The sequence below is a fragment of the Rhamphochromis longiceps genome, linkage group LG3 (assembly GCF_057381845.1).
Source record: "Rhamphochromis longiceps isolate RC_006_pf linkage group LG3, R_longiceps_female_GT1.1, whole genome shotgun sequence".
Classification (NCBI taxonomy): Eukaryota; Metazoa; Chordata; class Actinopteri; order Cichliformes; family Cichlidae; genus Rhamphochromis; species Rhamphochromis longiceps.
Window position 1 is genome coordinate 57,466,081 of NC_140559.1, and position 18,250 is coordinate 57,484,330.

An 18,250-nucleotide genomic window follows, 5' to 3' on the forward strand; every position below is an offset into this window, starting at 1 on the left:
AAAATACTAATGAAATATGAATGACTGGAGACGCAGGTATGGTGCTGGAGAAGAGACGAAGGGAGTGAGAAAACAGCGATAAAGACATCACTTCTGTAATATTGATGCTGAGAGTTTGGTTGTAACGGGAACTTTTTATGGCAGTTAGGAAAGGGAGATGGAAGGTTAAGATCTTTCTCACTTAACCATGAAGTTCTCCCTGTGTGTATCTCATCACAACCCATCTATTTTCCTGTTGTTATTTTCTACCTGTCTGAGATTATATAACATAACATTCTTTCCTTGATTTCTCTGTTGCATTTGTTTAAACTCAAGAACAGTGTAAACTTGGGATTCTTGACACGGCACATTACCATTCATTTATACTGCATACATTATAATCAAAGATGGTTAAATAATTAGGAGGCAGGAGGCTCATCAACCGCGATAGACTTTTATTGCTGCCTTGAGTACAGCTGGCATCAGGGTTTGGAGAGATCCCTGAGAAAAGCGAAGCCTCAAACAAGCTGTTTTCATTTCATTCGGAATGTGCTTGTGTGTTTTTTCTAAGGTACCACACCTAAACAAGGAGAACTGAAGTTGAAGGGAATTGGTCATGTTTGACCCCATGCATACACTTCTCAGACAAAACTTGTTCCCGATTTTCCTGCTAAGCAGCATGTCGGGGCAGTTGCTGTAGTGGCAGTTTTGAGTATCATTCCAGTGACTTTAGTTTCTGATGTCACACTCAGACAAACTTCAACTCTTCTACCAGTCATATTTTTTTGCTCTGGACTTCTTTCTGCAAGCTGAAGGGCCACTTGAAGCAGAACTTGAAGCAAGTGGTGAGCTATTGATGCTATGATATGGGTCACTGAGGCTGCAGAGCAGAACAAGGAATACCACTGTCAGTCCAAGACAGTGGAGACAGTTTCTCATTCATCCATGAGTAAGAAACAGATTGGAGAAACAGCTCTATTGTGGTTTGATTATTCCTTGTCACAAAAATGTATATATAGTAGGCTCGTCACAATACTAGGATTTCAAACTTGATAGAGAAAAATACTTGATATTCGATATCGTTTTTAATACTACAGGGACGATTTTGACCCCTTCAAGTAACAGTGAAGTCCTATCTCTACAAAGGTGCCTTGTTAATTTCCAAGTTAGATTCAACAAAGTAAATATTTAAATTACATTTGGAGTTTTCATTTGTTTTTCAAATTATTTAGACATTTTTATTACTGATTGTAAAAATTAAGCCATATTTTAGAACCTAGTAACCAAATACAGTACAAATAAACAACACAATCCCATAATAATTTAATTATTGTAGAAGAAGAGCATTATGAATAAAGAAGATATAAAAAACAAAGTACTCAGTGTAAAAAAACTGGTCACTACTTTTATACTGAAACTGAACTTAGAAAGTTTTGTAATGGTAGAAAAGTTTATCATCTTCTATCATCTGCCACCTGCTTACCACACCCGCAACCTCTCTCTCGTCCACCGCCAGTCTGTTGCTCTTTACATCCTCTGGCTCCCCTGCTGTTCTCCATGTATCGGTACTCCAGTCTGCCATGCCTCAATATCCCATCCATGATCCACTAACGACTGACTAACTACAATCCACTACTGATGATAACATGTGGCTAATTCGTCACCCTGACCCCCAACACCCTAGCATTATCATATTTTGAGTTTTACTGTGTTTTGGGGACTCTTTGCATTTTTTTTTAGTTGTGTTTGCTTTCGGGTCCACACCACCACCTCCACATAGTGGCAAACGTGTGTCAGCCAGGTTACATTTATGGTAACTGTTTAATACTTCAGGCTTGTTGAAATGGGAGCTTTACAGACCTCTGAAATTCCTCCTAAAGTGTTGCTCAGTGTTAGAAACAGTAACTACGTCAGCTCTTTCGGAGGAAAGGAGCTTTGTGTCTGACTGTCTGCAGCAGTGCTGTGCAAAATTGCTTGACAGCTAGAGGAAGCAAAAACAACACTATTGACAATTATCTTAATTCGATATTGAGTTAAGTAGATATTATTATTTGAGTATCTTTTCATGACAACCCAAATATGTAGTGGGCCTATTATTTATTTATTCATTTTTTGTGCAAAGCCATCCCCTTGCCTTTGTCATTCTGTGAAAATACTGTGTAACTTGTAACTTGTCTCATCAACTTAGAAACAACTGCACAATTCAAAACCTCATCTCTGTGGTAACAGAGTCAAGTTTACACAATTTAACCACACAATGGGATGCAAAAGTTTGGGCAACCTTGTTAATAGTCATTATTTTCCTGTATAAATCGTTGGTTGTTACTAGAGCTGGGCGATATGAGATTTTTTCATATCACGATATGTTTTTTTCATTTCAGGCGATAACGATATCTATCACGATATAAGCCAAATAACTATATTTGTAAGATTTAAATGTGCCGTTGCTCACAAGTAAAATGTGAAATAATCAGCAGCTTGTTTTTATTTAAATATTTATTTCCCATAATAAGTTCAACAGGGTAGATGTACTTAAGGAACATGAGACTTTTTCAGATAAATAAAGGCAAATATTGCAAACTACACAAAAGGCAGCCGCTAAAGCGTTTAAGTTTCAAAATAGAACAAACGAAACAGACTAAATTGTCAATTCCACTTAGAAACAAAATATTAATTCTAAAAATAAATCTTAGTTTGTTTTACAGAAGAACAGACAAAACTGACTAACTTTTGTCAATATCAAATAAACTGAGAACTAAAAGGAAATTCTCAATCTCTCCTTGTTGTATAGCTGAGCTTTTCAAACAGTTTTAACAGTTACTTTAGTCTGACAAAAGCTGAATGACGAATTAGCGCTTCCAGTCAGAGACTGAGGCTACGTCCACACGTACACGGGTATTTTTGAAAACGGAGATTTTCCGTTTTCGTTTTAAAAAATAATCCCGTCCACACATAAAGGCAGAAATGAAGGAAAACGCTGCTATGAACATGCCAAAGCAGCAGGTGGCGCTAGATTCCTAACCGTGCCGAAATGTTGGCCAATCACAAGTCTAGAAGCCTCGGTGGGAAAAAGTAAACAAAGCTGGGGCATAGAAGCAGAACCGAGTCGTATGTGTGGAGGGACAGTAACTGTGTGTATATGTAAGCATTTAAACACTGCAGAGAGTAGAATTAACAGTAACAGTATTGTAGAAATTCATTTCACCGAAACAATAACGTGGCGTGCAGTGTGACGCATGCACCAGTTTATTGTATTTCCAGACTTGCTTTCGGCACAATTTACAGTGCACGCTACTCTGTTTTTTGTCAGACTTGAAATAGCCGAAATACCTTCACACTACGGAACTTCTATGGCTCTTCCGTTCGACAATCTCTCCGGCATTGGAGCCATCATCTGTTTTCTCTTCGGTCACGCTCGGTTGATTTTTCTAGTCGGCACACTCATTTCCTCCATTACCCGCTGGCTGCTTCCCAAACAAACACACGTGCACTTGTGCTGTACGTAACAAGTCACGCGACGTGACGCTGCGGCTGTGATTGGTTCGGCTCTGCGCTACTTAATTTGGATTGGCTGACCTTTAAAAAAAAAAAAAAAAAAAAAAAAAAAGAGGACAAGAGCGGCGAGGTCTATCGCGATAGCTTAATTTCTCTATCGAGTAAAAGTTATATCGCGATACATATCGTTATCGTTCTATCGCCCAGCTCTAGTTGTTACAATGAAAAATGTCAGTTAAATATATCATATAGGAGACACACACTGTGATATTTGAGTCTGGATTGTGGTTGAAGGTATTTTGGACTATTCCTCTTTACAAAACATCTCTAGTTCATTCAGGCTTCCGAGCATGGACAGCTCTCTTTAACTCACACCACAGATTTTCAATAATATTCAGGTCTGGGGACTGAGATGGTCATTCCTGAACGTTGTACTTGTTCCTCTGCATGAATGCCTTAGTGGAGTTTGAGCAGTGTTTCGGGTCGTTGTCTTGTTGAAAGATCCAGCCCCGGCGCAGCTTCAGCTTTCTCACCGATTCCTGGACATTGAGTGGATTCCATGTGTCTCTCAACTTTGACAAGATTCCCAGTCCCTGCACTGGCCACACAGCCCCACAGCATGATGGAATCACCACCATATTTTACTGTAGGTAGCAGGTGTTGTTCTTGGAATGCTGTGTTCTTTTTCCTCCATGCATAACACCCCTTGTTATGCCCAAATAACTCAATTTTAGTTTCATCAGTCCACAGCACCTTATTCCAGAATGAAGCTGGCTTGTCAAAATGTGCTTTAGCAAACCTCACGCGTCTCTGTTTGTGCTGTGGGCGGAGAAAAGGCTTCCTCTGCATCACTCTCGCATACAGCATCTCCCTGTGCAAAGTGCCCCGAATGGTTGAACGATGCACAGTGACTCCATCTGCTGCAAGATGATGTTGTAGGTCTTTGGTGCTGGTCTGTGGGTTGACTCTGACTGTTCTCACCATTCGTCGCTTTTGTCTATCCAAGATTTTTCTTGGTCTGCCACTTCGAGCCTTAACTTGAACGGAGTCTGTGGTCTTCCATAGGGGTGGGTTTTTATAATCGATTCATCGATTAAAATCGATTCTGGCTTGGATAACGTAAAATCGATTCATTAAAATCCTGAATCGATTTTTTAATATAAATTTATTTTGTCCGAAATGCCAGAATCTCTGGTGACATCTCACAAAATTTCAAGAACCACCAAACAGTAAATGAGAGCAGGTACAGGGATTCTGCACATAGACTTAAACACACAGCGCGACCCGCGGATCAGAATCAGTTAGATGTCGCCTTTCTCACAGTCGGGGCTGAAAGCCGACAGCTCGCTGATCCGGGTCCGCGCTTTGTGTTCACGCCCTTTATGCGCTGATTCTAAAGCTGTTAGTTTGATCTCTCTCCAAACAATATTGACCGAATCAGCAGCAAAAGAAGATCCAAACGCTTCACATAAACATCGTCATGAATTCTTTTACTGTTTTGCTTCCATTGCGATGCGCAGCTCTCTCTCTCTCCCTCTCTCCCTCCCCCCCCTCTCGAACAGTTTCGCTTTCTTCATTATTCGCTTGCTTGTTACACAAGTCTACTGTTGCTTACAGCGCTGTCGGCCGCTGTTTTTTCCCCTTTTACATTCTTCCGAAAAGAAAACCTCATTTCTGCTGTTCAATACTGAACAAATTGAAACTTTTTAAAATTATTCAAAATGCAAAATGCTTAGCCGTGTGTCTAATAAAACCGCTGTAACGTCAGAGGTAATGTTGATTAATTAATGGTTTTCTTTCGTTTTTGATGTACTGCAGAATATTTTTATAAAATCCCAGGCCAGGAAAACCTTCATGTTTTTCTGTGTTTTATCTTCAGCTACTTTGACACAAAGGCATCTGCTGTGATGCTCACACCTTGGATAAAGTCTTGAGAGTGTCAGCTTCCTTTTTATAGATACAAAAATATGTAAATGTCCTGATCTGAATTATATCTCTGACTGTCAAAATTTCCCAGATTTAAATCGAATCGAATCGAATTAAATCGAATCGTGGATCGAATCGATTCGGGACCTTGTGAATCGGAATTGAATCGATTCTAGAAATCAGTGACGATACCCAGCCCTAGTCTTCCATTTTCTCAATATGTTCCTAACTGTGGAAACAGACAGCTTAAAGAATTGAATTTGTTTGTCTAAATTCTGTGAAGTCTGATAGGTAATAACTTAACTTAAACAATCTACACTGTTATGAAATGTAACTGTAGTAAATGTATCCAGATAATGTGTTTGTCTTATATTAAATTTAGCATATTTCACAGTACTGGACTTTCACTGTCTCTGACTTGTGAACAATAGCTGCAGAGGTCACAGTAAGCCCCGTGGTGTCAAACATACCTTTTTAGTTCTTGTTACCTAACAGAGTCTCGGAGAGCACTTCAGATGTCTCCTGCATTAAAGGTTGTGACACTGACACAGGAGTCACAGCGTAGTCATGTCTCATACATCTGACAAGACTGTGATGAGGCTGCCGTCATATTAAAGAGGAACACAGAAAGTGCAGCATAGCTGTCAGCGCAAAGCAAACTTGGGCAAACGGAGGGCTTCTGTTTGTGGATTATACGCTACAAAAGAAACCCAGCGATCTCTCTAAATATCCACGGGGCTGCGAAATACACACACACACACACAGCACAGAACACACATCATAAAACACCCACATACTCACGCTCAGTGACTGCCCACATCACTGTGCCAAGGAAGTGTTTGTGTGGTTTCACTGAAGCAGCAATACTCTTCTGAGCGTATAGATAGTGAGGGAGGGACAGGGGATGAGTGGGACAGATATGTCCTGATGTCTAATTAACTCTCTGCCTTCAGAGAAAGTGCGTGTCCTTACATCTGAGGCAAATGATGACCACTGGGGGTAACAAAGGAGGGGGAGAGGCATCCAGACATGGCGGTGCAGTTACTGTATGCAGAGACAGAGAGTGTTGTGACATAGAGTAGAAAGTAGCATTAGATGGGCATTCTCTGCAACATTAAAGATGAAATATTGTATCAAAACATGATGCAACTGTAGTTTGTCCATACAAACTGGAGCAACTTGGGGACTGAACATGGGGAACCCATCAAGAGCTGATTTCTGAATTAATATGATCTGTGATGTCACATCTTGTCACACATTACCTTTTTGGGGGGGGGGGGGGGGCAAGTGAAGGCAAGCACTGACTGCTCTTATGATTTAAAAAAAAACACTGTGACATATTGAAAACAAACACACCAAGACAGAAAAGACAGACAGGAAGCAATGCAGAAGCATGGACAGAGGGAGGCAGTGAATTAGAGTCTTTAATTAGACCAGACATAGAGTGCTCTCTGTGTGTGTGACACAAGCTAGGCCTGAAGGGAGAAGCATAAAGGGAAAGTCACTTTCAAGCTCCACTAATATAATGGGGCCTCTTGGGACTGAGCAGGGGGTAGATTTTTTTTCTTTCTCGTTTCTGTGTTTGCAAAGTGTGTTTTCATCTTGAAGTCTCTCGGTGTCCAACCTGTTTCAAGGTTGGCTCAAACAGCTGAAGTCATCAGTGTAGACCGTGAGGTCAATGTGTGGCTTTTTTTTTTGCCATTATCATCCTCAGCAGCAGTACAGCCACACACAAATAGAGCCTATTGCTTAGTCTGGTGTCATATCAGTCTTGTGTGGCTAAACAGGCTGTTCAGTGAGTTGTGAAATTGAAATGCAGCCTTGGTTATTAGATAAACAGCCTATCACCCATACTGCTAGTTCACTGTCAATATCCACTGTAGCGTCAACTAACAACACAACTCATTTGTTGATTAAGAAGAGCTGTGCATGTTGCGTATGCCTATATGTGCATAAGCGCTGATGCACGTTTATGGGCTTGAGCGTAGGTTTACATTTGGGAGGGTATGACTGCATTGAGGTGCCTTTGGTGTATACATCACTGAGACTACTTTAGTGCCACATATTAATCCTCAGTAGCACTACAAATGAAAACATGACTTCTGGTAAAATATTCAATTTGGATCTATTAACCCAGTGGGAGAGATAAACAAACCTGAACATGAGCGTATACATACTCTGTGTGTATACTTATGTGTATACAGTGCTAGAGGGTTAAAAGACTGCTTTACTTATGGAAACTGAGCAATTATTTATTCTTCTGCTATGCCATATTTCATACAGATTCGAGCTCTATTGCAAAAACCTTGGGTGAATAGTCACTCTACTCATTTCTTTGTTTAAGTTTAGGCTGATGGGCTGTGCACTGGCATTGTTGGTCAAACTAAAAAAGGTTTTTCTACTGTTCAGTAAAGATGACAAGTGGAAAAAGAGAAAAAAAATCGAAGGAAAAAGAATTGACTAGCTTATAGTGTCTGAATTTGATCATGTTTATTTTTATATAGAGATGCATTCAGCCAGTGTGGCAGGATGAGGTCATCTACCTGAAATGAAGCGGGGGAGCAACCAAGGGCAGAGTGATAATCATGAGGATTGGGAGAAATCCCATTGGGCTGGTAACATTTCAGAGTGATTACTCTGGTCTAACAATCTGGAGCCTTGCTGCAGGCTAAGCTGGACGGGTTCTGTGCTTGCAGAGGTAGTATTCACATACAAATAAACACACTCAGAGCCTAAACCAAATTAACAGTGACTGTGTTTGTAGTCTCTTAATTAATGAGGTTAAGGTTGACCTTCTCTGGTTTACTGATTTCTTAACTGGCATATAAATGAGAAACCTTGTCTCAGTTGTGTCAGAGTATCAGAGAAACCTGACTATCCTGACTATCTCTCCAACTTCTTGTTTTTATATGCATATATATGTGTGTGTGTGTGTGTGTGTGTGTGTGTGTGTGTGTGTGTGTGTGTGTGTGTGTGTGTGTGTGTTTGCTACTCCCTAAATTACCTAACTCCGTTTTTAGTGCTCGACCCAAAATGACTAAAGGAGAGCCTTAAGTCAACAAGATCTAGAGGAAGACGCGCTGACAAGGTTTCTCCAGGTGAACCTCTGGAAGGATTACTAACAACTGCCTGCAGCTGAAATTGCCTCTGAATTGCTAACGGTTTCTCATCCACTCCGCTTTCTGTGACGCATGACAGATGCCTGTTGGCTTCAGCTCTCTGTCACTTACCCACTGGCTACTATGCAGGTCTCCTGAGGCACATGAGTCTGCTGCTGCCTAGGGCTTTCTCAGCCCCCTAAAACCAAACACTATTAGGCATTAGTAAGATATCAATTTAGACTTAATTTATCAATTATACGCATTACTCCTCCTTAGCATGTAAGCTCATATATAACATGCTTAATGACAAAACTATTTCTTTATAAAGCATTACATCAAGTACAAACAAGCTATTTAAGAGCTGTTAATAGTTCACGGTATCACAGATTTTCCAGCTGGAAGCTGATGCACACTTTTTTGTAGTGTTTACACCCGTTTGTTTCTGATGATAATAAAAAACTTTAGCTAGCTACCTTTATGATGTTGGGCTAAATTCTGCAGCTATAACAGCTTCAGCTATTCTGGGAAGGCTTTTCACAAGGTTTAGGTGTGTTTTTATGAATTTGTTGTTCATTCATGGAGAAGCGCATTTGTTAGGTGAGATACTCACTCATCCATGTCTTTATAGACCTTGCTTTGTGCCCTGGTGGACAGTCATGTTGAAACAGGAAGGAGCCATCCCCAAACCGTTCCCACTAAGTTGGGAGCATGAAATTGTTAAAGTTTCTTGGTGTGCTGTCCAGTCGTGATGTGACTTACACCACTGTATCCCTCACTTTCCATTGTGCTTGGTGATGAGTGGCCGTGGAAACCCATTCCATGTTCTTGAGCTAATCTGACGGTCACATGAAGTTTTGAAGTGTGTTGAGATTGACTCCACTTTGTGGAGTTGCTGTTGTTCCCAGTCATTTCCACTGTATTATAATATTTTTTAATATGGTATTTATGTTTTATTTGTATTATGTCCTTAATGTTAAGCATTTTGGTCAGCACTTGCTGTTTTTGCCTTGGCTATCACTAACAGTTAGCTGTGGAATATTTACAATTGCGGAAATGTCGCGACTGGACTTACATTTCAGTATTCTGTACACATTAAGTGAGTTATGTTTGCATCGTGCATGCATGTCTTACTAATGCTTAACAGTGTGTAGTTCCATCAAGCTTAAAGTCTGCACTTCACTTGCATCTTGATTGTTTGATTTAAGATCAACCATTGCAAATTATTTAAATACAAAAGATGTGCTACTATCCTCAACCTTTACAGTGACCAGTGATTTTTTTTTATAGTGCAAGTTTGTTTGGTTCTAATTTCATGTTTCATTTTCTCTTTTCTGAAAGCTGAAATTAAGCTACAAGTTGCCATCTTTGTTTTCAAAGACTCAAGGTCTTCTAGTGTGCTTTCTTCTCATTATAGATTTAATTGTCTTTCTTCCATCATAGCATGACAGAAACAATAATGGGCAGGACAGGTTTGTTAGATGAATTCCAACTTTGTTAGAATTGTTTGTCAGGTACGCATTGCCAGTCCCTACTTTTCCTTGTTTCACAGCAGAGTCTGTGTTTGTCTGCAAAAAGCCACGTCTTCCCGCTCCTCTGGGCAGCTACACCATTTTTTGATACAGGGATCATGAGGTCAAGCGCCTTTAGCAACAAGTTTCGCTCATTAAAACGGTTTCTCAGCTGACTGGATGCATTACGCTTCAACATGATGACATTACTTATTGCCTCTCTCAACACTGGCATTTACTGTAATTTGACCCTGCAGTAAGGCTGTTTCTTTGTGTGTCTTTTCTCCCCTAAGCTGTCATTCTTACCCTTTGCAACTTCGTCCTCTTCATTTATTATTTTCCAGCGTGAACAAAGGTTCAAAGCAGACCCTTATAAGTAGACAAAATAAGCCAAAATTGTACTGCAGCAAAAGTACTGTCACTTTACGAAAAATAAATAAATACCACGATATAAAGATGCGTACTGAAATAAATGTCTATAGTAATTTTACAAAGAAATGCTAGCACAGCGCTGCAGCACACTTTCACTTTAATATAACGTTGGGCACACGTATCCTGAACTCTTTCACTCTGCTGCTGTTGATGGCATTAACATATTAAGTAAAGCAATTAACAATGAATAATTTTTCAGGCAATTTGCCAAGGATTCTCATACAATTAAAAGAACCCACATAAAACAACACCAGGCACCATTCCAAGTGAACACCACATTGTTTTTCATTTATTCTCTCCTTTATCGACAGTAATTTGTGATATAATATGCCACAGTGCAGTTCATTAAAGTTGATGTATGTTTATCTTTAGGCAGTCAGTTTATATGTTAATAAAACAGAGAGCGACTTGAGTTATGTGGTACTTGTTGACCTGTCTTTTAATATGCAGTCAAGTACCTGAGCTTAGCCAGTGTTCACTGGAGCCACTGGAGGAAGAAACGTATAAAAAAATAAGAAATTTCAAATAATAAGAAAAAGTATGCGTTGGACGTTCACATGGCTGGTTACGTGTTTGCTGTGGCAAAAGAATGTGGTCAGTAGAGAATGGTGAGTCATCTTTCTCCACTGGGAAAAGTGTACAGCTAATTTAACTTGGAAATAAGTCATATGTACGGTGGCACTGAGGTGCAAAACACAACAAAACACGACAAAACCGAAAACATTTCTTTACATTTCAATTGTTTTTGAATGCACAGACACCAAGTCATCCAAATCATTCCCTGTTTCTTTTGTACTATTTTCAGCATATATTTCACAAGATGTGCAGTTAGTGCAACATGACAATGAGGGGGCTGAGACAGCTCAAGTTGAGTGTATTTTGTGGCTCCAGCTAATAGGGCTTATTATGCACTTAGCCGGTCTTGCAGGCCCCTTAGCCATCTCCCTGTTGGCTAAGGGGCCTGCCATTCAGGACCACACAGGCCTGTTGTTAGTGTCAGTTTACTTGACATTTTCTTTCTGTCTACTTTGAGCCCAGAGACTAAGCAGCTTTCCACTGTGATAATGGTCACCTGCCACATACCCACAGTGGGAAAATGAATATGCAGAAAGAAGGAAAAAGTGCAAATCAGAAGAAGTGTAGGGGCGTCTTGAGCTTGCTGCCACTATGTCTGATGTTACAAAATAGGTTGTTTCCAAGGTGACAGACAATCAAAGTCAACCATTTTACCCCCATTACTTTCTCTATCTTCAATTAGCATCAAGACGAATAGAGGGCAGGCAGAACTGTCTCATGGAAAGGTTCAATAAAAACTTGCAGCAGTGACAGTGACAGTACTTAACAGACAATTCTGACCCAACGCACAGAAGCAGTCTCGAAGTGAAGGTGAGAATTAGTGTGCAAATAATTCTTTATTGTATTCTTACAACAGCCCTTTAGTGCCCTTCAAATACCACCAAAGTAATGACATGAAGAAATTAAATTACAACGAACCTTGCCTGCTCCAAATCTGACCTGAAGCTTTATTAAAATTTAAAAAAATCCAGTGCAGTGTTTTTATGCCAGTGTGTGCTGACTAGGTGCTAAATCATGGGCTGAATAAATGAATGAATGTCTTGTAGAAAAAACAAAACAAAAGAACAAGACAAAAAGAGTAACATCATGATCATGAAAGTACATTTGAAAGTACAAAACATAACAAAAATACGCCATCTGAATGACTGCATTTGGGGATTACACTTTCTTTCAGCTGGCCAGTCTTATTTTCAGATATATTGTCTATAACTTCTCTGGAGGAATTCTTACTACAGCCGATGATTTAAAGACTAGATAAATACATGCTATCTCCAAGTCCTGTAGCTCTTTATCCACCTGTGTTATCTCCACCAATTTTGTGGCACTATCACTGACAGCTGGATAAATATTTTGTGTTTGTAGAGCTCAAGAGGTAAACACAAAAGCTAAGAATAACTTAAATGCCTTTTTGTTCTCTTTTATTACCTCAGTGTGCACAATTCAATAGTGACACTCGTGGGTTTTTTAGCAGCATCCATCTGAGCAAAAGGAACACTGTGAATGACATAATAGCACATTCACTATGGCTCAATGAGCATCTTGCGGGAAAGGAAGGACCAAACAAAGAGCCTTGGCCTGCAGCCAACAGGCTGCAAAGACACCAAATTATAGTCCCTTCATTACAGGATTGCAATCAGTTCATGGATCGATACATACAGTAATCACTATCTGTGCAGAGAAAGTAGAGTGAAAAGGATTGGTGGAGGGAACAATGTCTCAGTATTTCAGCCTCAGCAAGAGACTGGAGAGATCCATAACTGCATTCACAAATTGCCAATTTGGCTTACTAACCACAGGCTGTATCACGACCACACAAGAGGTAGGCTTCTAGCACAGGGCTCATCCTTAAATGCTACAATTTAAGGAAGAAAGTGTTGTGCATTTCATTATCAAGTGTGCAAAAACAAGAGAATCTGCAAATACATACCCATATCTAACCAAAAATGCACACATTTCTGTTGACATGCTGCTATTTTTGTTACCCCACGAGGCCACAACGAAGTGCCAGTACATGGCTGGTTTTAGAAACATGCTTTTAAACAGTCAGAGTAATTCATTAGCTTTGGTCTGAGCTTAGAATGCTGATAGTTTTATTTAAGGACAGCTGTTCAAATGAAACCTAAAACGTGTAGGGATCACAGAGATTTGAGCGTTTCCCTGCACCTGACCTTCTGACCCTGGAACTCACCCCTCTTTTCAAAATCAGCATAACCCTCCTTCTCCTGTCAGTGTACTCTATCTTTTAGCTCTCTAAAATTCCAATTTTAATTTGTGGAATACATGTTATGAGTATAAGAGTGATGATGCGTAGGCACTGCTTCTTTATCGCTGCCTTGGAAATTGGTGTGCTCATATGTGTGTTTGCTTATGAGGTGCAGATTTCATGAGCATTTGAGCATAAGCAGGTTCTTTAAAACTGGCCAAATGTTTAATAGCCAAGCAAATGTTTTCTTCAGCACTTCACAGGCCTTGTCTTCCTTACAGCTAGCTTAGGAGACTAGCCGCTGTCTGTGGACCCAGCAGGCCTATTGGATTCATGAAGCAGCATCAAAGCTTTCATATGCCCCTTACATTTCCCACTGCTCTCTCTCATCTTGCTGCCGAATCGTTTCTCCAAAGCTGTCGGATACTCTCTCTGCAGGGTGGATGGCACTCATCGAAAACTAATAGAGGGTGACTTCATATGCACATGGCGTGTGCGTCTGTGCAAGAGCAGTGAGGTAATGTGATGTGACGAGCAGATTTGCCAGCGTGTGGTCATCGAGATTTTGAATGGTTTTGCATGCACACATGCGCGGGCGTTTATTTATTTATTTTTGTCTCGTCTTATTCCGTTCTCTCTTTGCTAATTCCCCTAAAACTACGTAATCACTTCCGATATGTAATCCAATCGGCCAAAAAAGCAGTATGTTAAGGTTCATTATGCGTTGACTAATGCTCTGCACAAGTTTGGATGAAGCTAGTCATGCAGCTCATCTTATTAAACCTGCTCTCTCTCTGTCTGAGCTGAATCCAATTTAAAAACACATGCTGCTCTGTGCTTTTATTACTGTAAAAGCCAGCAATGGTTAGCTTAAAACGGCGCTTTTGGGTCCAGCACTGACAAACGCAGATTGTATTTGCGTATGACATTTTATCACAATTTAGGATACCCTATTTTTCCAGCAAGGACAAATTTTTGAAACACTTTGGTATGACAGGCGGGCATATTCATTTAATCATACCCCGATGCTTATAAAGTAGCACTTAAGTGACACGGTAGCTGTACTGTTAAGACTGCATGTGTGGTACTGAATGTGGGTGTGTAGGTCGAAGTGTGCGATAGGCTAAGACAATGCCGTTGATTCCTCTCTGGCTGGAATTCCATCGTCTTCCTGTTTCCCTCTTCACCCTTCAGTTCACATAAATAAAGCGCACATCCTCAAAGAACACAGAAGGCCACATAGCGCAGTAAACAAACTGCTTGACACAGTGTCTGCTGCAAAGTGCTTAACTGCTGCTGCGTTGATGGTGGTTTGATTGTGACAGAGCTAGTAAGTGGGAGTTGAGGTTAGCGTGTCCATTTTTCTGCGAGGTGTAAAGTTATGTGGGAAAAAAGTAATTTTTTAATGTGTTTTAATACTTTTTTTAATACTATTTTCAGGAGAGCTTGGGGAAAAAGAGGTGGTATGATACTTCTGAACGTCATATTTTTATCAAGTCTGAGTTTGAATTTGCTTTGCACATCTTATATACTTGCATTATTTAATGTTTGAAACCACCAAGCTTCCAGTGGTGCTTCTTTCCATTGGATAGCCGGTGGATATAACAACCTGAACACCAGGAAAGGCCACTGAAGTTGCATTTGTTCATAAAGACAGATGATACGCACAATAAATCTGCGCATTCATGAAGCAACTGTTGGATGGATTGCTCTGCATAGTTGGAATGAGTGTATCACTTTGGCCCCTAAAAAAACTAGCACCAAAGGTGTTATAAAATCAAATATCAGAGGAACTCAACATTTAATTGACAAAAAAAAAAGATGTTATTATGGGTGGATAAATTTCAAATAAGTCATTTCTGTAATGTAGTAAGGGCTTCTGTGAGGTTAATTGAGACCTTGACAGCACTTTAGTCTCTTCTGCATGCTTCTGCGTCTCCTCTTTCCTCTGGCTAGAGTCTACTCTTGGGCTTTACTGCAAAAGATTTGATCAGAGTGAAACGCGTACACTTCAAGTGTGTATGTGCGCAAGAGCGCTACCATGGGAACTGGAGGACGAGATAGAGATGTAGATGTAAAATGAAAAACAGATGCATAGGAACAAGCTCATATTCACAGGAGCTGGAGTGGTCTCAGAGAAAAGTCATTCTTTATATTAGGTTTTGCGCCTAGATTGAAGCGATCGTGTCACTCCTGGGAACCGGCAGGAGAGCTTTTCCAGTGCTCCGCAGTGTGTAGGAAGATCACCCAGAGTATACAAAGGATACTGGAAATGACTTAAGCTGGCTAACATGAGAAGGATCAGTGGATCCCTGATAGCACTGCAGTTTGTTACTGACTTGCTAATGATGCTGTTTTGTTTCTTTTTTTGCTTCTACTTCTGGCTCCAAATTCTTATCCAAAAATCATATGACTGTGTTAACCTTTACATAATTTGCTGAAGGGCATTGTTGGCATCATGACCAAACTGTCTGGTGTTACAGTGAAAATCCACCCACCCATTTGTCCTCTCCTGTCACTCTCCAGCCTTATCTCCTCCCCTCAGCCTTCTGTTCATTAAACAGACATAAACAAAAGAAAGTTTTTTTGTTGTTTGTCTCTGCATTGCATGGAGCTCAGTCTCACTGAGCTCATGGAAGCACGGACAAGCTGTTTGTTGCTTACCGTTAACAGCCCATAGTATGGGAGGTGGTCCAACTTAGTACATAATTGAAAATGGTTGCTGTGGTCCATTTGCTACGCTTTTATTCCTCCTACATCAGCAACACAGGCACCGCTAGGATGCTGCTCTTGGGGGGATTTGCTTTTGTGTGTCATTTGTCCCCTCCATCTCCTTCTCTCCGCTCTTGATGCCTTTTTTTTATGACAATTCACACTTCAGTTGAGATTGCTCTAAATTTCGATTTCAGCCAAAATGCTCTTTTAAGTAGCTGTCTCTGTCTGGATGCTATTTGTCCCTCACTTCCTCTTTTTTTTTGTCACTCCTGAAATGTTTTCTTTTATGTGAGTGCATCCACCCATATTATGTGGCTGTGTTTTGTCTCAAAGTGAGCGCTATCATCTTCCTTAATGTTCCCGAAGTATAGCTGTTAGTATGTCACTTAACACGGCACTCTTTAAAGATCTCCTTTCCTTTGCTCGTGTCATCCATCCATCACTTGTTCCTCATCCACATGATGTAATGTGCTTTTTTCCTTACGTGTGCTGCCTGACACTGAAAAATCTTTGGTGATATAGGGCACTTGAGCATCAAATCGACATGCTATTATTCCCCGGCCCACCCTTCCACCACACGCTTTTCCTCTCTCACCTGCTCATGTGATCTGGCCTTTCAATCTGTCCGCCAATGGGTTGGCCGCCCCTTCTGGCCAGCCCATCCCTTCTCCTCAGGGAAATGCACCAAGGTCTTGAAGTGATTCTTTTTTTCTTTTTCCGTGTGTAATGGAACTTCAGGATAAACTAGATTTGATGATCCACCCATACAGGGTCCTCTTGGCAGTTTGACTTTGCCCTCTCCCCCTCCCTAAACCTCATTACTCAAGGCTGATTCTTCAGACCGGCGTCCTCGGGGAAACAGAAGTGTAGAAGGGCAAATGAACATAGGAAGCAGAGTGTCACTTCAGATCACAGCTCATGTCAGGAAACTAGTTGATTTGTATAAGTGCAGAGCGAGCAAGAGTTCTTTTAAACTTGAGCTCATGCTGTTGTCGGTGATGTTGTCTGTTTATACTCTTTTCTTTCTTTTGCCAAGCAGCTGAATTGCTATTATTCCCAAATTAAAATGACACAGAGTTGATCCAGCCAGGAAATGAGGTTATTGCTCTTTATAAGAGTAATGAGATTTGGGGCGACAGAAAATGGTTCAATTAAAATATTAGATATAAAATGTAAAAGGAGTAAATAAGTAGATTGCAAGTCAGAAGAAACAGTACGGCGAGCCAGATGTTACTATTTCTCCTGCTCAGTGAATCCAGCGTCCACGTCATGACTCAAGTGACGGAGGTGTCACTGTTCTCTGTGTTCTTGCTGCGTTTTTTCTGTTGTGACAGCTGCAAGTGTTTGTTCATTTCTTGACAGATGCACACAGTGTCCTCCCTGGCTGCTGTTAGGCTGCTGTTTGACATATGTCCATTGTACAAACTGTCTGTTTTGACTGGTAGTGTGTGAATAAAGCTCAATGTAGTGGAAGGAGGCCATGTGCTACAGACAGACTGGCAGGCGTTAGCAAAGTTGTCAACACCTTTTTTCCTCCCCTTCCTTCTCTCTTTAAAAAAGTGTTCTTCAGTTTCACTTTGTCTAGTCTCTGCTTTCATGTTTCTCTGTTTTGCTGTAATTCAAACACATCTTTGTATCTAATTGTAACCCAGATGTTTGCCTTGCTCTGATGAAAGGAATCCTATTTTACACAAGATGCTGTCGTGCCGCTGTGTTGTAGTGCAGATGCATCGGTCTGCACTGACGTTACTTGTTTGTGGGATTCAATTTATGAGCAAATATTGTTTTTGATCTGCAAAGCTTCCATGTTTAAAACGTTTGTTGGGGGTATAAGAGTGACAGCAACTATCAATGTTCTACTAAAATTAGTAACCTTATCAAATCAGTTGGATCTCCAAATGGGCTATATAACCTCACAATGCTTTTAACCTTCTGGAGTAAATGAACACACCAGTGCATCCAAATTACATCACCGTGTCAAGATGACCAGCAGCAAGCCGCAGCCTCACCAAGTCTCCGCTTCAACTTGTGTGGAATGAGCAGATTTGATGTACCAATCTTTACATTGGTACATTATACATTTTCGATGTATAAAAGTCCTACAGCAAAAGAAATAAAATAAAAAATGAAGCTAACAAAATAACCATGCTGATGTTGCCTTTGTACTGGACACATCTCACATGACAGAAGCTTTTTAGATATTCTGTGATTCTTGCGCTGTTAATATAAATTAAAAGAGCAAAAATGTTGTGTTTAGTGTTATATTTTAGATCACCTTAATAGATATTTAGGATATTCATTTGTTAATTTGTCAT

At 40.4% G+C, this 18,250-nt stretch overlaps 1 protein-coding gene across 1 annotated transcript in view; it reads left to right on the forward strand.

Moving 5' to 3' along the window:
- nrxn2b (neurexin 2b) overlaps positions 1–18,250 on the forward strand; it is a 655,677-nt gene that overhangs the window by 238,727 nt on the left and 398,700 nt on the right. The window lies entirely within an intron of this gene.